The following is a 22,835-nucleotide window of genomic DNA, read 5'->3' as shown; positions in this document are numbered from 1 at the left end:
CCGACCCCCGACACCCTGACACCACACCCCGACACCCTGACAGCACACCCCGACCCGACTCCGACACCCTAACACCCCGATCGACCCCGGGCATGATGATGATACAAAAACATCATATATATTTGTGTTGATCGGGTGTATTTTTATTATGTTCATGATGATGATACACTTAAATTATATACATATTATTATGTTCATGTCAGCTATCCAATTTTTTTATGTTATACTAATTTCGTTTACTTTTTGTCATTGCAGGTGTTGACAGGATGGTGGGCAAGGGTCTAGAGCGCCCCGAGCCTCCAGCGAGCGCTACTGGGAGGGGTGGTTCCATTATTCCAGCCCAGCCCCTCCGGAGAGCGCTGCTAGACAGTATGCAGACAACTACGGCGGGCACTTCTTCTTCGGCTGGGGAGGTCAGGGGAGGATGAAGAAGGCTGGTAGAGGTGGATGTGGTAGCGGGAGAGGTAGGAAGGCTGCTATGCCTTCCTTGCCGCCACCCTCAGCTGATTCACCCGACCATAGGACTGCTCTGTCTGACATGGAACCATCTCGGACTCCGGTCCATGAGCCTCCGGTCACTAATCCTTCGCCCCATCAGACTCGGGTCACCGATCCTTCGCCCCACATGAGTCCAGTCCCACAGTATTCGTCCCAGAAGACTCCAATCCCGTAGTCTTCTTCCCACGAGACTCCGGAGGCTAGTGGCCCGGAGGATGGTAGCGAGGACACCTTTTCAGATGATAGCTACAGCGACGACAAGCTGGTTGAGAAGGGAAAGAAGGTCTACAAGTGTGGCTGTACAAAGCTCCCGCTCGTGCCGACGACCCCCGACCAGAGGTGGTTGATTGTGCCTAAAGGGTTGAAGTAAGTGCATTTACTATTATCAACCTTTTGCCTTCATGTTCCTTCAAATTAACATCTAATGTGTTGGCCTTGTCATACGGCAGGGGCTGGGTACACCCCCGTGGTGTCCGCAGGCCCAACCAGGTCCTTGGTGTGCTTTGCGGCAGCACTTCCCTGGGTGGCTCACGTTGCCCGGTAAGGGTCAGGTTGCACAGCTAGCACTGACCTGGGAACTGTACTCGGTTGCCCCTGCCCCGCCGGAGGAGAGGGTCGACGATGTCTTGTGCGAGACGATGGCCAACATTGTATTCCGTCGGTTTTGGGTAATTTCTCATTTACAAAATTAAAAATCAACACTACTAGTGATTGTACTAATCAGTGTTGTCTTGTTTGATTGCAGACCTTCTACATGGTTTCAGAGGGACAACAGGAGGCCACGTGTATGGTTGTCGAAACTGAGTGCAAGCGCCTACTTCAGAACATACGACACGAGGCTCGGGTGCAGGCTGTTCTAGACTACTACGCCTCGAAGGGTATTAGGAGGGGCAATAAGAAGTGTCGTGGCAAGTTTCTGAGTGAGGAGAAGTACATGCAGGTAATTATCTATTCTTAAGGCCTTGAACTTAGTTTTCTTGATTTGATTCGTAAGCGTAGCGCTGAAATTTCTCTTGACTCACTTAGGTGCCCCCAGGATGGTGTGTGGATAAGATGGACTGTTGGGAGGCGTTGGTGGATGCGTGGTACTCTCCCCAATAGCTAGTCAAACACCAAAGGGCCAAGGATAAGCGTGACCAAATGGAAGGTGTGCCACACCATCAAGGGAGCTCCAACCTGTTTGAGTATGGGGATAACTGGGTATGTGGTTTGCTACATGATTCAGGCAATTTCATTCTTCATGGTATCATTTATCCCTTCCAAAATGACTTAATATGCTTAGTTAGTTAAAAAAGGCATAACTACCTTGGATAGTTCATTTATGACATATTTAGCTCTAAAATGACATAATAGCCTTTAGATAGCTTTATAAAATGACTTAATATGCTTTAGTTAGTCAAAAAATGGCATAACTACCTTTGATAGCTCAATAACGACCTAAACTAATCTTAGCTAGTTCATTCATGACATAATTAGCTCTAAAACGACATAATAACCTTGGGTAGCTCTATAGAATGCCTAAATATGTTATAGTTAGCTAAAAAATGGCATGACTACCTTGGATATCTCAATAATGACATAATTAGCATACTTTGGTCAAAAATGGCATAATAATCTTGATTACCTCAAAAATGACCTAAACTTAGCTTATTTTCCTCGAAAATGACATAATAACCTTTCTTAGCTCCAAAATAACCTATTTACATAGCAATATCATTCTTCATGCTAGCTTGAGCACTGAACTAATATTTTGTTCCTCTGTCTCAGGCGCACCACAACAAGAAGCCTGTGCCAAGTCTGTTCGACCTCTATGGCATGGCCCATATGGCCCCATACAAGAAGCTCAAGCCATTCATGAAGTCTGACCTAGATCATCCAGAGAGCTTCACCAACATCTCCTCCCACCACAAGCTTGTGAAGTACACATACGAGGGGAAGACGAGGAAAGGGGAGGACTTTAACCCGAGCCAGGATCCTTTTGATACAGAGCTGGTGATGATATCTGGTTGCAGGAGGTCCCATGGCTCTCAAGCCATTGGTGATGGACTGATACGTTGTCCTAAGACTCTCCCGCAGATCAACAAGCGCCTGAGTAGCTCTGATCCTGAGATAGCGCCTCGTGCATGGCCCATGGAGCTCGCCATGGCGGTTAGTTATACGGACTCTCTCACCTTTCCTCCATTACATTGTGTGTGCGTCCATCAATGATTACAATGCTAACGAGGAGTGATGTATTGCAGGCATTGGTTGAGAAAGAGAGATTGAAGACCCAAGCGCTTTTGGAGGAGGCAAAAAGGGAGGCAGCGGAGAGGGAGAGGGAGATGGAGGACAGGACGACTAAGCTGTTGGAGGAGGAGAGGAACCGGAACGAGGCGTCTAACCGGGCCCTATACGAGCTCATCATGGTACGTTTCTCGTGCATATTAGCCCAATCATGCACGTAATGTTCGCATTACTAACTAATATGACTAACTCGTGAGAACCAAATGTGCAGACCATGTGCGAGAAAAACGGTCAGGCCCCTCAGCCGATGCCCCAGATTGCTCCGGCGACCACGGTGAGTTTGACTTGAATGGTCCTTAGTTACTAGTATTCACATTTCATTTTGCATCATGCTAACGAGACATTATTGGAAATGATCTTTGGTTTAGCATGGCTCCCAACAAGCATCGACCAATCCTTCCGTGTCTATAAATGCCGGAACCCCGACCGGTCCTTCACCTCCGTCTACCACTTGCGCAGCCCCGACCATTCCTACACCTCCGTGATAACGGTATTTTTCTTCTTATTTAGCATGTTTAGTCCATTTTTGACATAATTTAGCCTATTTAGTCCACAAATGACAATAAGATGAAGAAAATCAAGGAAGAGGAAGGAAAGAAGGAATAGGAAGAAAAGAAGAAGAAGAAGAAGAACTTCGAAGAAGAAAAGAAGAAGAACTTCTTCTTTTCTTCTTCTTCTTCTTCTTCTTCTTCTTCTTCTTCTTCTTTTCTTCTTCTTCTTCTTTTTCTTCTTCTTATTTTCCTCCTCTAACTTGTTTTTATTCGTAAATGGCATCATAACCTTGCTAACCTCATAAATGTCATATACTTAGCTTGTTGTCCTCTAAAATGACACAATAAGCCTAGTTAGGTCAAAAATGGCATCATTTGCTACGTTAGCTCAAAAATGGTATTTTTCTTCTTATTTGGCCTATTTAGTCCATTTATGACATAATTTAGCCTATTTACTCCACAAATGACATAATAAGATGAAGAAAATCAAGGAAGAGGAAGAAAAGAAGGAATAGGAAGAAGAAGAAGAAGAAGAAGAAGGAGAAGAAGAAGGAGAAGAAGGAGAAGAAGACTAGAAGAAGAAGAAGAAGTTCTTCTTCTCCTTCTTCTTCTCCTTCTTCTTCTCCTTCTTCTTCTTCTTCTTATTCTTCTTCTTTTCCTCCTCTTACTTGTTTTTATTCGTAAATGGCATCATAACCTTGCTAACCTCATAAATGTCATATACTAAGCTTGTTGTCCTCTAAAATGACACAATAAGCTTAGTTAGGTCAAAAATGGCATAATTTGCTACATTAGCTTAAAAATGGCATTTTTTCTTCTTATTTAGCCTGTTTAGTCCATTTATGACATAATTTAGCCTATTTGGTCCACAAAGGACATAATAAAATGAAGAAAATCAAGGAAGAGGAAGAAAAGAAGGAATAGGAACAAAAGAAGAAGAAGAAGTTCTACTTCTTATTCTTCTTCTTCTTCTTCTAGTCTTCTTCTCCTTCTTCTTCTTCTTCTTCTAGTTTTCTTCTTCTTCTAACTTTCTTGTTTCCCATTTTCCAGATTTAATTCACTATATGGAAGCTTGCATGGATGGAGTGCTTGTTTCCCTGTTCTTCTTTTCGTTTGTATCGAAGAATAATGTGGACCTTGTTATATGGATGCATGCAACAATGTGTTGGATGAACGTTGTGATATTAGTGTAAGATGTATGGATGAAACTGTGTGTCTTATGTATGTATGTTGTCATGGATGGAGCTATGTGTTGGATACATCATATGTTTGTTGTGCCTGTGAAAAAAATATGTATATCTATGTGTGAATTCCAATGAAATTAAATGGATATAAATTAAAACAGGGGATATATAGCCTCTTTGCCGTCTGCTAGCAGACAACAAAGAGAACATGTGGCAGCTACCTGTATAAATGGGAACACTGGCTGCCTATTTGGTCAGTTTGCCGTCTGCTGGCGGATGGCAAAGACCTTTGAATATTTGTCGTCTGCTGGCAGACGGCATAGCTGGCCACGTGGCAGCTTCCCAGTGCTGGCCTAACTGAGCTCTTTGCCGTCTATCAGCGGACGATAAAGAGCTTTGACTCTGTGTCGTCCGCTGGAAGATGGGAAAGAGCGTCGTTAACCCCTTAACGTCTCTGACTCCACCCCACTGCTGTCTGTTGTCTTTGCCGTCTGCTGGCCTCAGATGGTGGACGGCACATTCCTTTGCCATCCATTTCTAAGAAGCGGACGACAAAGAAGGCCTTTGCTGGCACCTGTTCAGACAGACAGTTTGCCGTCTGCTGGCAGACGACAAAGAAGTTTGCCATCCGGGATCTATGCCTTTGCCGTCTACCATGGAGGACGGCGAAGAAGCTAATTCCAGTAGTGTATGTGTACTATATGAACTCGAATTCAATCTTTTGAATACACTTGATGTTGATTCCAAATAATAGTACATTATGACAAGTATTTAGCCATGAGCTGCAAAAGCCACACATTAGCCCAAATTCTAATCAATGTTCTACATTATGATATCTTCTTCGAGTATCCATATCTACTTTTTTATAATGAATTATGATCTATGTTCGTCTTTAACACCGTCGCGATCCTCTTCTCTTTGTAGCTAGCTAGTGCTAATTTTCAATCGTACATGCACACGCCCGCCCCCCTCTCACCCTCCCTCACTGTCCCCTCCATCGCACATGTTTGTTATTTCTCTTTAAGTCGTTCACCCGCGGTGTGTGTAGGCCCCCTGACTCCTTATTTCTGACACACACCGGTCGATATACCTCTCTAGCCAAGTGTGCCTACCACAAACACATACGTCCCCTCTTCTCTTGTCACCGTCCAAGCCCCCTATGTCCAATAAGGTTCTACTATTATTGTAATCACATTGACTGGATATCTTTGCAAACAGGGATTGTCATCTCGATTTTAGTGGAGTTGCACAAAATGATCGGATTGTGGTGTCCTCCGTACACCCCCTTTTTGGTTACAATGCTGGGTGAAACTAGTAGCTGCCAAGCAATGAACACTATGCCCAGGAAATGAACCCATGCCTACGAACAACATCGATCAATTATATATTTTTCTTTATTTATCCACCTTCTCACAACTTTATCTTCAGTTGTGACGCGAATATTGTCCCTGATCTGTGAACCATTGAGATGCATTAGGAGCCATGGTAGTTTCATTTGTATTTGATGGAATGTTGTAACGAGAGGCAAGAGGACACATGAATCCTAAGTTGAAACCTTTTTTCTTGCGGGAACCAAAGTTGAAACCTTCATATCATCACAGTACAATTTCATTAAAATTATGCATACATATAAACAAATCCTGATGGATTGATAGCAATGCCAGAAAAAATTCAACTTCGTTTCAGCGACATGTGGGACATCCTTCATCCGGCTCCACCTGCCATGCAGCAATATTGAGTGCACAACTACAAGGAAAGATTCACCCTAGTTGTTACGCCGCATTATTAATGACTAGTGAGCAGTCAAATCACATAGGCACACCTTCGCCACAGTAAGTTGCTCAGACGAAGCAACCATCATTTCTCTGTTCCTTGAATCCGCTGGTACTCCCATATTCCCAGAGTAATAAGTTGCTCGGGCGAAGCAACCATCACTTCACCTTTCCCACAGTAAGTACCTCCTTGAGCCCACTGAAAAATCACTTTTCTCTCTCCATCAAGTGCAATTATTGTCAATCTAACCATGTCACCGAAACACCTCTTTGGCTACAGTTATTTCAGGGTTAGTCATGAGTTAGTCTAACCTCTAGCTAAGTTAGAGTATCCAAACAGGAGCAGTATAGGACATGCAAGTTGCTCAAAGCATACAGTCAAATTCGTACGTGAAAGGATCTTTTTTCTTTTTAAAAATGGAACGTGAAAGGGTCTTCGAATGATATAATTTTCAAATTATATAAAATCTTATCAATAGTGAAAGGCATCCTCGAAGAATACATTAGGCCCTACTCCCTCTGTCTAGGTATATAAGTCACCTTACGAAAACCAAATGATCCCAAAATACATTAGGCCTTATCCGCCGTCGTCGCCAGCGAGGTGGTTCGGCGGGAGCCAACCCCTGTAGCAACACGGCTCAAGGAATAGGAGAAGGTGTCCGGGAGGGAAGTGGGCTGGCTGGGCCGGCCTGTTAGGACAAGGCCCAGTGGGGGGAATAGGGGAGGTTTTCTCTTTTTCCCCTTTTGCCTTTTCTTTTACTGTTTTTCTTTTTCCCAATAGCTTTTGCATTTTCTTTTTTGCCAGAATTGACCTTGCAAAAATATGCCACTGGCCAAAACAATTTCAAAGAATTATTGTGCACTACTATAGAAAGATTGTGAGGCTTTAGAAATAGTTCGCAATTTTTATAAATTAAAAAGGCATTTGATTTAAATGCTTAGGTCACTGTTTTAAGCAGTTTAGGCCACTTAAACATTTTGCAAAAATGTTGGTTCTCCACCAGTATTAGTTATGGATTATTTGGCACATGATGAACATTTTAGTTTTCATGTTTGAGTAATTTTGAATTTCACTCAGAAGTTGAATTTGAGTTCAACTGGAATTTGAAAGAGATAAGAAACAATGATGAACAACACTTGATTATCAAAATGATTAACTTAACCCCAGGGTTACTGTAGCATCATTACACGGGGGTGTTACAAAGCTTCATGAAAAAGAATTGCCTAGTAAAGATGAATTAATTGGTCTTGCTTCTATTGCTGTACCACCTACTGATCCACTAGAATAATATTTGCTAGACCATGAAAATGATTTACATATGCATGAAAGAAATGAATTAGATAAGATTTTATTTGAACAATGTCCTCTACTTAAACACAATTTGCATATGAAAACTCTAGGAGGTCCTCCTCCACCTAAAGGTGATCCTGTGTTTGAATTAAAACAATTTCCAGACACTTTGAAATTTTCTTATCTTGATGAAAAGAAGATATATCCTATTATTATTAGTGCTAACCTTTCAGAACATGAAGAAGAAAGATTATTGAAAGTTCTAAGGAATCACCGAGCTGCTATTAGATATACTCTTGATGATTTAAAGGGCATTAGTCCCACTCTATGTCAGAACAAAATTAATATGGAACCTGATACTAAACCCTTTGTTGATCACCAACATTGATTAAATCCGAAGATGAAAGAAGTGGTAGGAACAGAAATCTTAAAACTTCTGGAAGTAGGTATAATCTATCCTATAACTGATAGTAGATGGGTAAGTCATGTTCATTGTGTCCCTAAGAAAGGAGGTATAACTATTTTTCCTAATGATAAGAATGAACTTATTCCACAAAGAATTGTTACAGGCTATAGAATGGTAATTGATTTTAGAAAATTAAACAAAGCAACTAGAAAAGATCATTACCCTCTGCCTTTTATTGATCAAATGCTTGCAAGATTATCTAAGCACACACAGTTTTGCTTCCTTGATGGATACTCTGGTTTTTCACAAATACCTGTTTCTCAACCTGATCAAGAAAAGGCCACTTTTACTTGTCCCTTTAGAACCTATGCTTATAGACATATGCCTTTCGACTTATAAAATGCACCTGCTACTTTTCAAAGATGTATGACTGCTATATTCTTTGACTTTTGTGAAAAGATTGTTGAGGTTTTCATCGATGACTTCTCTGTCTATGGAAAGTCTTTTGATGATTGTTTAAGCAATCTTGATCGAGTTTTGCAGAGATGTGAACAAACAAATCTTGTCTTGAACTGGGAGAAGTGCCACTTTATGGTTAATGAAGGCATTGTCTTGGGTCATAAAATTTCTGAAAGAGGTATTGAAGTGGACAAAGCTAAGGATGATGCAATTGAGAAAATGCCATGTCCTAAAGATGTAGAAGGTATTCGTAGTTTCTTAGGTCATGTTGGTTTCCATAGGAGATTTATCAAAGACTTCTCTAAAATTTCTGGGCCTCTTACGAATCTTTTGCAAAAGTATATTCCATTTGTTTTTTATGATGGTTGTTTAGGAGCCTTTGAAACATTCAAGAAAGCCTTTATTTCTGCACCTATTGTTCAACCACCTGATTAGAACTTGCCATTTGAAATTATGTGTGATGCTAATGATTATGTTGTTGGTGTTGTTCTAAGACAAAGAGTTGATAAGAAACTGAATGTTATTCATTATGCTAGTAAAACTCTAGACAATCCTCAACGAAATTATGCTACTACTGAAAAAGAATTCTTAGGAGTGGTGTTTGCTTGTGATCAATTTAGACCTTATATTATTGATTCCAAAGTATTTGTTCACACCGATCATGCTACTATTAAATATCTTATGGAAAAGAAAGATGCTAAACCTAGACTTATTATATGGGTTCTCTTGTTACAAGAATTTGATTCACATATCATTGATTGAAAAGGAGTTGAGAACCCAGTAGCTGATTATTTATCTAGGCCTGAAAATTTGCCCGATGACCCAGTACCTATTGATGATAGTTTTCCTGATGAGTAGTTAGCTACAACAAATGTTGCTCATAATACTCCTTGGTATGCTGATTATGCTAATTACATTGTTGCTAAATATTTACCACCTAGCTTTACTTACCAACAAAAGAAAAAATTCATCTATGATTTAAGACATTACTTTTGGGATGACCCACATCTTTATAAAGAAGGAGTAGATGGTATTATTAGACGTTGTGTACCTGAGAATGAACAGGGACAACTCCTATGGAAATGTCACTTCGAAGCTTATGGAGGGTGTCATGCTGGAGATAGAACTGCTCACAAGGTATTGCAATCTGGATTTTATTGGCCTACTCTCTTCAAGGATGCCCGTAAGTTCGTCTTATCTTGTGATGAATGTCAAAGAATAGGTAATATCGGTAAGCGCCAAGAAATTCCTATGAGCTATTCACTTGTTGTTGAACCATTTGATGTTTGGGGATTTTATTACATGGGACCTTTTCCTTTCTCTAATGGGTATACACATATTTTGGTTGTTGTTGATTGTGTTACTAAATGGGTAGAAGCTATTCCAACCAGTAGTGCTGATCACAACACCTCTATTAAAATGCTTAAGGAAGTTATTGTCCCAAGGTTTGGAGTTCCTAGATATTTGATGACTGATGGTGGTTCACACTTTATTCATGGTTCTTTCTGTAAAATGCTTGCCAAGTATGATGTTAACCATAGAATTGCATCACCTTATCATCCACAGTCTAGTGGTCAAGTTGAACATATCAATAGAGAAATAAAATTAATTTTGCAAAAGACTGTCAATAGGTCCAGGAAGAATTGGTCTAAGAAATTAGATGATGCACTTTGGGCTTATAGAACAGCATATAAAAATCCTATGGGTATGTCACCTTATAAAATGGTTTATGGAAAAGCTTGTCATTTGCCTCTTGAGTTAGAACATAAAATATATTGGGCAATCAAAGAGCTCAACTATGACTTTAAACTTGCTGGTGAAAAGAGGTTATTTGATATTAGTTCTTTAGATGAATGGAGAACCCAAGCTTGTGAAAATGCAAAATTATTCAAAGAAAAAGTTAAAAGATGGCATCACAAAAGAATCCAAAAGCGTGAGTTTAAAGTCGGAGAATATGTTCTTTTGTAAAACTCCCGTTTCAGATTCTTTGCACGAAAACTCCTCTCAAAATGGGAAGGCCCCTACGTTATTGAGGAGGTTTATCGATCTGGAGCCATCAAAATAAATAATGCCAAAGGTACAAACCCGAAGGTTGTCAATAGGCAACGAATAAAACATTATATCTCGGGTACACCCATTAATGTTGAAAGTAATATTATCCAAACTTTCACACCAGAAGAACACATAAAAGAGTCCTTTCGAACACTCCAGAATCGTGAAAAAAGGAGGTACGTGATACGGTAAGTAAACAGACCCCGAAAAATCCGCAAAAATATTTTTTGTCAGTTTTGAAATATTTAGAAATATAGAAAAAATAAGAATCGTCCAGGAAGCGTACCCTCGTGGGCACAAGACACCAGGGCGCGCCAGGCACCTGGCGCACCCAGGTGGGTTGTGCCCACCTGGGACACCTTCAGGACTCCGTTTTTCTTCCGTTTGCTTGTTTCCCAAGATAAAAAAATCTATATATACTCCCCGGACCTGTTGATCACCATATCATGGAGAAATCCTCTGTCCCCTTTTGTTGTTGTTTTCGGTCAGATCTATTGAGTCAGGCATCATGTATTCTTCTTCCTCCAACAACGTGGAAGAGGATGCTTGGTCGACGAAGATCGAGCTGTAGAGAGGAGAGCCCCGGAAGACGTCAAGGGAGATGAGAGCAAGGAGGTTACCGTATGTCAGCCTCCGGTCTTTGAACAAGCACTGCCAGCTGAGGAGGAAGAGTAAGATATCCTTAAAACCTACCTTGTTCACCTTACTCCTGCTGAGATTGAAGCCTTTCACATCATTTAAATAGTTTGCATACAAAATAAGTATCTCACTCGTGAAAATATTCTGCCTCAAGAGCATATCATCCACCTTCGGAGCGTCATCCGTCCATTGGAGAATATCTTGATCCTTAAGGATAGGATCTCTTCACCACCACCTTCTTCATCACCAAAAGAGAATTAAGTATCGGCTATGGGCACTCCCCTTGGCTTTTGCCAAGCTTGTGGAGGTGCCTCGGTATCTTATCATCCCACTATATTTTGCCTATACTTATTTTAGTTCGATCTTTTGCTTTAGATGGATAAAAGTTTAGTTTCATCCTCTCCTTTCGAGAGTTTGCTTAGTGATCTATCCTTGTAATCGTCTGCGAGATATATAATAAAGTTTAGTTTGATTTTTTGCTTTCTTTATTTTCATGTTGCAATTAAAAGAAAGAAAGAAATAAAAGAAAGGAAATAAATGAAAGAAAGGAAATAAATGAAAGAAAGGAAATAAATGAATGAAAGGAAATAAATGAAAAAGATCATATGCTAATCTTATGGTACGGGATAACACCACCACATAAGGAAAAGTGTAAGTAGAAAATTTTATTAGAGATTGACAAACATAGCATTAGTCAATGATGCTACTCATGAAAGAATTCATAAGGGAAGAGAAGATTCACATATAAATATACTATCCTAGAAATCTTTTGTGATTGTGAGCCCTCATCAAAATATTATATGCCAAAATTGTCGGCGCTAGACAAGGAAGACAACTTAATGGTTTAACATGTGGTGCTTGCCCCCTACCTTTTCTAGCCAAAAATTCCGCACTAAGTAGAGATACTACTTGTGCATCCAAAAACTCTTAAACCCAAATCTTATTTTCAAGTGTCCACCATACCTACCTAGGGATTGAGCAAGATCCCTCAAGTAAGTTGTCATCGGTGCAAAAAGGCAATAAAAATTGCTTCTAAAAGTGTGATATCATTTAGTGTAAGATAAAATTGAGCGTTGCACGAACTTGTGATGGTGAAGAATAAAAGCGACAGACTGCATTATAAAGGTCGCTATCACAAGGGGCAATGCAACGTGACGTTCTTTTGCACTAAGGGGTTGAGCATACCAACAAATAAGCGCATGGCAACCTCTGCTTCCCTCTGCGAAGGGCCTATCTTTTACTTCTATGAATTTACTTTTGTGAAAAGAGTCAAATTTTTTCCTTCTATTCCTTTTTCTTTTTCTCCTTTGCAAAGCATCATGTGGTGAGGAAAGATCTAGGCACATATGTCCAGTTGAATATAGATAGCATGAGTTATTATTGTTGACATCACCCTAGAAGTGAATACATTGGGAGGCGAAACTATAAGCCCCTATCTTTCTATGTGTCCAGTTGAAATGTTTTGCTCATGTGTATGCGGTGAGTGTTAGCAATCATGGAAGACTATATGATGGTTGAGTATGTGGACTTGCCTAAAGGGTCCGATATGTGATCCTTCTTGAAAAGATGATGAATTGTAGTTGCAAAGTTGACTTAGAACATAGTTTGTTGGTTCTAATAGAGTTTTTGCTTTATACTTCAATTGTGTGATGAATTGTTACTTATTCATGAGAAGTATATGATAAAAGTTCTTTTATAAAAGTCTTATGTTTCATTTTGTTGTTGTTATAATAATGAACATGATGCTTCTATGTCTGTATTTTGTTTTTATTGACACCTCTCTATCTAAGCATGTGGACATGTTTTTCAATTTCGGTTTTCGCTTGAGGAAAAGCGAGGTCTAAGCTTGGGGGGAGTTTATACGTCCATTTTGCATCATGTTTTCTTACTGTTATTTATGATGTTTTTATCCATAATAATGCTTTCTGGAGCAATTTTAATGCGTTTTCTCTCGTAATATGCAAGATATACACAAAGAGGGAGAATTCTGGTAGCTGGAAATCTGGACCTAGAAAAGCTACGTCAGGCCACCTATTCTGCACAACTCCAAACAAGATGAAGCTTCATGGAGTTTTTTTATCAAATATATGATGAATATTAGAGCAAATAACTAACAGAGGGGGCCCACCAGGTGGGCACAACCCACCTGGGCGTGCCAGGGATCCCAGGTGCGCCCTGGTGGGTTGTTCTCACCCAGGCCCACCTCCAGTGCCCATCATCTGGTATATAGGTCGTTTTGACCTAGAAAAAATAAGGAGAGGACTTTTGGAATAGAGCACCGCCGTCTCGAGGCGGAACTTGGGCAGGAGCACTTTTGCCTCTGGCGGAGCAATTCTGCCGAGGGAACTTCCCTCCCGGAGGGGGAAATCATCGTCATCGTCATCACCAACAACTCTCCCATCTTGGGGAGGGCAATCTCCATCAACATCTTCAACAGCACCATCTCATCCCAAACCCTAGTTCATCTCTTGTGTTCAATCTTGTTACCGGAACTATAGATTGGTGCTTGTGGGTGACTAGTAGTGTTGATTACATCTTGTAGTTGATTACTATATGGTCTATTTGGTGGACGATTATATGTTCAGATCCAATATACTATTTAATACCCCTCTGATCTTGAGCATTTTTATCATTTTTGAGTAGTTACTTTTGTTCTTGAGGTCACAGGAGAAATCATGTTGCAAGTAATCATGTGAACTTGATATGTGTTTGATATTTTGATAGTATGTATGTTGTGATTCCCTTAGTGGTGTGAACTTAGACTACATGACACTTCACCATATTTGGGCCCAAGGGAATGGATTGTGGAGTAGCAATTAGATGATGGGTTGCGAGAGTGACAGAATCTTAAACCCCAGTTTATGCGCTATTCCGTAAGGGACCGATTGGATCCAAAAGTTTAATGCTATGGTTAGAATTTATTCTTAATACTTTTCTCTTAGTTGCAGATGCTTGCGGGAGGGTTAATTGTAAGTAGGAGGTTTGTTCAAGTAAGAACAACACCTAAGCACCGGTCCACCCACACATCAAATTATCAAAGTACCGAACATGAATTAAACCAACATGATGAAAGTGACTAGATGAAAGTCCCCGGTACCCTCAAGAGCGCTTTGCTTATCATAAGAGACCATTTTGGCATGTCCTTTGCCTCAAAAGGATTGGGCTAACTTTATGCACTTTTGTTACTACTATCCTTACTTGCTCGTTACAAATTACCTTGCTATCAGACTACTCTGCTACTTACAATTTCAGCACTTGCAGACATTACCTTGCTAAAAAGTGCAGAAATTTCCTTCTGCTCCTCGTTGGGTTCGAGACTCTTACTTATCGAAAAGAGCTACAATTGATCTCCTATACTTGTGGGTCATCATGATTTAACACCAATAGTTCACATCTTTATGTGATTAACACCCATAGTTCACATCACCATGTAACCAACACCCAAAGGATTTACTAGAGCCAATAATCTAGTTCACATCGCTATGTGATTAACACCCAAAGAGCACTAAGGTGTGATCATGTTTTGCTTATGAGATAAGTTTAGTCAACGGGTCTGCCTCATTCAAATCCGTATGTATTTTGCAAATTTCTATGTCTACAATGCTCTACATGGAGCTACTCAAGATAATTGCTCCCACTTTCAATATGTATCCAGATCAAGACTCAGATTCATCCAGATCGGTGTCTAAGCTTGCATCGATATAAATCTTTACGACGAACTCTTTATCACCTTCATAACCGAGAAACATTCACAAGAAACCTAAGTTGTCGTTTCTTAAAGTTTCTTAAAGTTTGGTGTTGTGATGCTTATGTGAAAAAGCTTCAGCCTGATAAGCTCAAACCCAAATCGGATAAACGTGTCTTCATAGGATACCAAAATAAACTGTTGGGTACACCTTCTATCACAGATCTGAAGGCAAGATCTTTGTTGCTTAGAATGGATCCTTTCTAGAGAAGGAGTTTCTCTTGAAAGACGTAAGTGGGAGGAAAGTAGAACTTGATGAGGTAATTGTACCTTCTCTCGAATTCGAAAGTAACTCATTCGAGAAATCCATTCTCGTGATACCTATGCCAACTAGAGAGGAGGCTAATGATGATGATCATGAAAGTTCAGATCAAGTTACTACTGGACCTTGTAGGTCGAACAGAGCACATTCCACACCAGAGTGGTACGGTAACCCTGTTCTGGAAGTCATGTTACTAGACCATGACAAACCTACGAACTATGAAGAAGCTATGATGAGCCCAGATTCCGATAAATGGCTTGAGGCCATGAAATCTAAGATAGGATCCATGTATGAGAACAAAGTATGACTTTGGTGGACTTGCCCAATGATCAGCAAGCCATTGAGAATAAATGGATCTTCAAGAGGAAAACGGACGCTGATGGTAGAGTTACTATCTACAAAGCTCTACTTGTCGCAAAAGGTTTTTGACAAGTTCAAGGTGTTGACTACGATGAGATTTTCTCACTCTTAGCAGTTCTTAAGTCTGTCCGAATCATGTTAGCAATTGACACATTTATGAAATCTGGCAAATGGATGTCAAAACTGCATTCCTTAATGGATTTCTGAAAGAAGAGTAGTATATGATGCAACCATAAGGTTTTGTCGATCCTGAAGGTGCTAACAAAATGTGCAAACTCCAGCAATCCATCTATGGACTGGTGCAACCATCTTGGAGTTGGAATATATGCTGTGATGAGGTGATCAAAGCATATGGTTTTATACAGACTGATGGTGAAGCCTGTATTTACAAGAAAGTGAGTGAGAGCCCTGTAGCATTTCTGATATTATATGTGGATGACATATTTTTGATCAGGAATGATATAGAATTTCTAGATAGCATAAAAGGATACTTGAATAAGAATTTTTCAATGAAACACCTTGGTGAAGTTGCTTATATATTGGGCATCAAGATCTATAGAGATAGATCAAGACGCTTGATAGGACTTTCACAAAGCACATACCTTGATAAGGTTTTCAAGCAGTTTAAAATGGATCAGTCAAAGAAAGGGTTCTTGCCTGTGTTACAAGGTGTGAAGTTGAGTAAGACTCAAAACCCGACCACGGTAGAATATATAGAGAGAATTAAAGTCATTCCCTATGCCTTAGTCATAGGTTCTATAAAGTATGCCATGTTGTGTACCAGACCTGTTGTGTGCCTTGCCATGAGTTTGGCAAGGGGGTACAATAGTGATCCAGGAGTAGATCACTGGACAACAGTCAAAATTATCCTCGGGTACCTAAAGAGGACTAAGGAAATGTTTCTCGGTTATGGAGGTGATAAAGAGTTCGTCGTAAATAGTTACGTCGATGCAAGCTTTGACACTGATCTGGATGACTCTGAGTCTTGATTTGGATACATATTGAAAGTGGGAGCATTTAGCTTGAGTAGCTCCATGTAGAGCATTGTAGACATAGAAATTTGCAAAATACATGTGGATCTGAATGTGGCAGACCCATTGACTAAACTTATCTGACAAGCAAAACAAGATCACACCTTATGCTCTTTGGGTGTTAATCACATAGCGATGTGAACTACATTATTGACTCTAGTAAATCCTTTGGGTGTTGGTTACATGGCGATGTGAACTATGGGTGTTAATCACATAAAGATGTGAACTATTCGTGTTAAATCATGATGACCCACAAGTATAGGGGATCAATTGTAGATCTTTTCGATAAGTAAGAGTGTCGAACTCAACGAGGAGCAGAAGGAAATGACAAGTGGTTTTCAGCAAGGTGATGTCTGCAAGTGCTAAAATTGTAAGTAGCAGAGTAGTTTGATAGCAAGATAATTTGTAACGAGCAAGTAACGATAGTAGTAGTAAAAGTGCAGCAAGGTAGCCCAATCCTTTTGAGGCAAAGGACAGGCCAAAACGGTCTCCTATAATAAGAAAAGCATTCTTGAGGGTACACAGGAATTTCATCTAGTCACTTTCATCACGTTGGTTTAATTCGTGTTCGGTACTTTGATAATTTGATATGTGAGTGGACCGGTGCTTAGGTGATGTTCTTACTTGAACAAACATCCTACTTATGGTTAACCCTCCTGCAAGCATCCGCAACTACGAGAAAAGTATTAAGAATAAATTCTAACCATAGCATTAAAGTTTTGGATCCAATCGGTCCCTTACGGAATAGCGCATAAACTGGGGTTTAAGCTTCTGTCACTCTCACAACCCATCATCTAATTGCTACTCCACAATGCATTCCCTTAGGCCCAAATATGGTGAAGTGTGATGTAGTCGACGTTCACATGAGACCACTAAGGGAATCACAACATACATACTATCAAAATATCGAACACATATCAAATTCACATGATTACTTGCAACATGATTTCTCCCGTGACCTCAAGAACAAAGGTGACTACTCACAAATGGTAAACATGCTCATGATCAGAGGGGTATTAAATGGCATATTGGATCTGAACATATAATCTTCCACCAAATAAACCATATAGTAATCAACTACAAGATGTAATCAACACTACTAGTCACCCACACGCACCAATATATAGTTCCAATAACAAGATTGAACACAAGAGATGAGCTAGGGTTTGAGAGGAGATGGTGTTGAAGATGTTGATGGAGATTACCCTCCCCAAGATGGGAGAGTTGTTGGTGATGATGATGACGATGATTTCCCCCTCCGGGAGGGAAGTTCCCTCGGCAGAATTGCTTCGCCAGAGGCAAAAGTGCTCTTGCCCAAGTTCCACCTCGAGACAGCGGTGCTCCATTCCAAAAGTCCTCTCCTTATTTTTTCTAGGTCAAAACGACCTATATACCAGATGATGGGCACCGGAGGTGGGCCTGGGTGAGCACAACCCACCAGGGCGCGCCTGGGCTCCCTGGCGCGCCCTGGTGGGTTGTGCCCACCTGGTGGGCCTCTCTGGTTGTTATTTGCTCCATTAATTCTGAAATATTCCATCAAAAATCTCCGTGAACTTTCAGCTTGTTTCGAGTTGTGCAGAATAGGTAGCCTGACGTAGCTTTTACAGGTCCAGATTTCCAACTGCCAAAATTCTCCCTCTTCGTGTGTACCTTGCAAATTATAGAGAAAAGGCATTAGAATTACTCCAAAACGAATTCTTACAGATAAAAATATCATAAATAACAGTAAGAAAACATGATGCAAAATGGACGTATCAACTCCCCCAATCTTAGACCTCGCTGATCCTCAAGCGAAAACCGAAATCGAAAAACATGTCCACATGCTTTGAGAGAGAGGTGTCGTTAAAAACAAAATACAAACATAGAAGCATCATGTTGATTATTATAACAGCAAAAAAATTAAACATAGTACTTTCATCATAGAACTTTTATCATATACTTCTCATGAATAAGTAATAGTTCATCACGCAATCAAAGTATAAAGCAAAAACTCTATTAGAAACTAACAAACTATGTTCTCAGTCAACTTTGCAACTACAATTCATCATCTTTTCATGAAGGGTGACGTGTCAGAGCCTTTAGGCAAGTCCACATACTCAACCATCATATAGTCTTCTATGATTGCTAACACTCACCGCATACACATGAGCAAAACGTTTCAACCGGAAACATAGAAAGATATGGGCTTATAGTTTTGCCTCCCAACGTACTCACCTCAAGGGTGATGTCAACAATAATAACTCATGCCACCCATATTCAACTGGACATATGTGCCTAGATCTTTCCTCACCACATGATGCTTGCCAAAGGAGAAAGATAAAGGAATAGAGAGAAAAACTTTGACTCTTGCATAAAAGTAAAAATAGGCCCTTCGCAGAGGGAAGCAGAGGTTGCCATGCGATTATTTGTTTGTATGCTCAATCCCTTAGTGCAGAAGAACGTCACGTTACATTTCCCCTTGTGATAGCGACCTTTATTATATAGTCTGCCGCTTTTATTCTTCACCATCACAAGTTCATGCAACACTTAATTTTCTCTTACACTAAATGATCTCACACTTTTAGAAGCAATTTTTATTGCCTTTTTGCACCGGTGACAACTTACTTGAGGGATCTTGCTCAATCCCTAGGTAGGTATGGTGGACACCTGAAAATAAGATTTGGGTTTAAGTGCTTTTGGATGCACAAGTAGTATCTCTACTTAGTGAATTTTTGGCTAGCAAAGATAGGGGCAAGCACCACATGTTAAAAGATCCATGACAATATGACTTCTATTTGAATATAAACAAACATAAATCATTAAGTTTTCTTCCTTGTACAATGTCAACAATTTTGGCATATAATATTTTGATGAGGGCACACAATCACAAAACATTTCTAGGATAACATATTTATATGTGAATCTTCTCTTCCCTTATTAATTCTTTCATGAGTAGCATCATTGACTAATGATGTGTTTGTCAATCTCTAATAAAATTTTCTACTTATACTTTAACTTATGTGGTGCCATCACGTACCATAGGATTAGTATATGGTCTTATTAATTTATTTCCTTTCTTTTATTTATTTCCTTTCTCCTTTTCCTTCTTTATTTATTTTCTTTATTTGCAACATGAAAGTAAAGAAAGCAAAAACTCAAACTAACTTTATGATATAACTTGCACATGATTACAAGGATAGATCACTAAGCAAACTCTCAAAGAAGAAAGGATCGAACTAAAATTTTATTCATCTAAAGCAAAATATCGAACTAAAATAAGTAAAAGCAAAAAGATAGTGGGATGATATGATACTGGGGCACAACCCCCAAGCTTGGAGGAAGCCAGGGGAGTGCCCATACCCGATACTTAATTTTCTTTTAGTGGTGAAGAAGGTGATGTTGGTGATGAAGTAGTATTCTCCAATATAATCATGAGTAGATCCTTCAAACCTTGAATCTCCAAAAAGGGCTTGATGAATTATTTCACTGTTTTTCTTCACCTCAGCCATTATGTGTTTATTCTCAAGGCCCCACGGTTTAGTTCCTGCACTATTTTCTGTTGGCCGAGATATGTCCCAGTTGGACGGTATGTGCCTACGAGGAGTGTTCTCGAACCCATAATTTTGAATCAAATTATGAAAATTGTTATGGTGTAACCTGTGTAAAGGCCTCCTCGGAGGGAGTTCTCCTTGCACTTCTTGGTTTACTTGATTGTGTGAAAATCCCATAGCTTGATGAGTTTTGGGGTGAGTGGAGATGCCGGCTAGTGTGCCCCTCTCGGAGGCCGGAGAGTGAACCCCAAAAGGATTTCCCTCTTCTTCCTCCATAGCAGCCTCTCCGGCTTCATCTCTCCTTCGATCCTCCTGAACCACCCTTGTGTCTTCTTCCCATTATTGAAAGGTGAGGAAGACATGACATTGGTCTAGCTGAATCTGTCAAAAAACAGCAAGAAAAGAGAACAAAGGATTTCTCCGTGGTACGGTGATTAACAGGTTCGGGAAGTATATATAGAATTTTTTATCTTGGAGGACAAGCATACTATAGAAAAACGGAGTCCGGAAGGTGTCCCAGGTGGGCAACCCACCTGGGCGCGCCAGGCAAACCTGGCGCACCCTAGTATCTTGTGCCCACCAGGGGACGCTTCCTGGAAGTTTCTTTATTTCCAATTTTTTTAAATATTCCAGAACTGATAAAAAAATTGTGGATTTTTCGGAGTCTGTTTACTTATCGTATCACGTACCTCCTTATTTTCATGATTCTGGTGTGTTCCGGAAAGACTCTTTTATGTGTTCTTCCGGTGTCAACGTTTGGATAATATTACTTTCAACATTAGGGGGCGTACCTGAGATATAATGTTTTATCTGTTTCCCATTGACAAACTTTGGGTTAGTACCTTCGGAATTTTTTATTTTGATGGCTCCAGACCGATAAACCTCCTCGATGACATATGGGCCTTCCCATTTTGAGAGGAGTTTTCCTGTAAAGAATCTGAAACGAGAGTTGTACAAAAGAACATATTCTCCGACTTTAAACTCACACTTTTGGATTCTTTTGTCATGCCATCTTGTAACTTCTTCTTTGAATACTTTTTCATTTTCATAAGCTTGGGTTCTCCATTCATCTAGAGAGCTAATATCAAATAACCTCTTTTCACCAGCAAGTTTGGAGTCATAATTGAGTTCTTTGATTGCCCAAAATGCTTTATGTTCTAACTCACGAGGCAAATGACAAGGTTTTCCATAAACCATTTTATAAGGAGACATACCCATAGGATTTTTATATGTTGTTCTAGCCCAAAGTGCATCATCTAATTTCTTAGACCAATTCTTCCTGGACCTATTGACAGTCTTTTGCAAAATTAATTTTATTTCTCTATTGCTAAGTACAACTTGACCACTAGACTGAGGGTGATAAGCTGATGCAATTCCATGCTTAACATCACACTTGGCAAGCATTTTACGGAAAGCACCATGAATAAAGTGTGAACCACCATCAGTCATTAAATATCTAGGGACACCAAACCTTGTTAAAATAACTTCCTTAAGCATTTTAATAGACGTGTTGTGATCAACACTATTGGTTGGAATAGCTTCTACCCATTTGCTACCTCTTGAGCACTGCATTGGTTTTCCCTTGAAGAGGAAAGGGTGATGCAGTAAAGTAGCGTAAGTATTTCCCTCAGTTTTTGAGAACCAAGGTATCAATCCAGTAGGAGATCACGCTCGAGTCCCACGCACCTACACAAACAAATAAGAACCTCGCAACCAAGACGATAAAGGGGTTGTCAATCCCTTCACGGTCACTTACGAGAGTGAGATATGATAGATGTGATAAGATAATATTTTTGGTATTTTTATGATAAAGAGAAATAAAGATGCCAAGTAAAATAAACGGCAATAGAAATAGCTAAGTGTTGGAAGATTAATATGATGGAAGACAGACCCGGGGGACATAGTTTTCACTAGTGGCTTCTCTCAAGAGCATAAGTATTACGGTGGGTAAACGAATTACCATCGATCAATTGATAGAAAAGAGAATAATTATGATAATATCTAGGCATGATCATGTATATAGGCATCACGCCCGTGACAAGTAGACCGAAACGATTCTGCATCTACTACTATTACTCCACACATAGACCACTATCCAGCATGCATCTAGAGTATTAAGTTCATAAGAACAGAGTAATGCTTTAAGTAAGATGACATGATGTAGAGGGATAAACTCATGCAATATGATATAAACCCCATCTTTTTATCCTCGATGGCAACAATACAATACGTGTCATTTCCCTTTCTGTCACTGGGATCGAGCACCGCAAGATTGAACCCAAAGCTAAGCACTTCTCCCATTGTAAGAAAGATCAATCTAGTAGGCCAAACCAAACTGATAATTCGAAGAGACTTGCAAAGATAAACCAATCATACATAAAAGAATTCAGAGGAGATTCAAATATTGTTCATAGATAAACTTGATCATAAACCCACAATTCATCCGATCTCGACAAACACACCGCAAAAAGAAGAGTTACATCAAATAGATCTCCAAGAGAATCGAGGAGAACTTTGCATTGAGATCCAAAGAGAGAGAAGAAGCCATCTATCTACTAGCTATGGACCCGAAGGTCTGAAGTAAACTACTCACACATCACCGGAGAGGCCATGGAGTTGATGTTGAGGCCCTCCATGATCAATGCCCACACCGGTGGAGCTCCGGAAAAGGCCCCAAGATGGGATCTCTCGGGTACAGAAGGTTGCAGCGGTGGAATTAGGTTTTCGTGGATATATATAGGAGGAAGGAGTACGTCAGTGGAGCAACGAAGGGCTCATGAGGGTGGAGGGCGCGCCCCTGCCTCGTGGCCTCCTCGATTGTTTCTTGACGCC

The sequence above is a fragment of the Triticum dicoccoides genome, chromosome 7A (genome assembly GCF_002162155.2).
Source record: "Triticum dicoccoides isolate Atlit2015 ecotype Zavitan chromosome 7A, WEW_v2.0, whole genome shotgun sequence".
NCBI classification, from domain to species: Eukaryota; Viridiplantae; Streptophyta; class Magnoliopsida; order Poales; family Poaceae; genus Triticum; species Triticum dicoccoides.
This window is presented reverse-complemented; position numbering follows the sequence as displayed.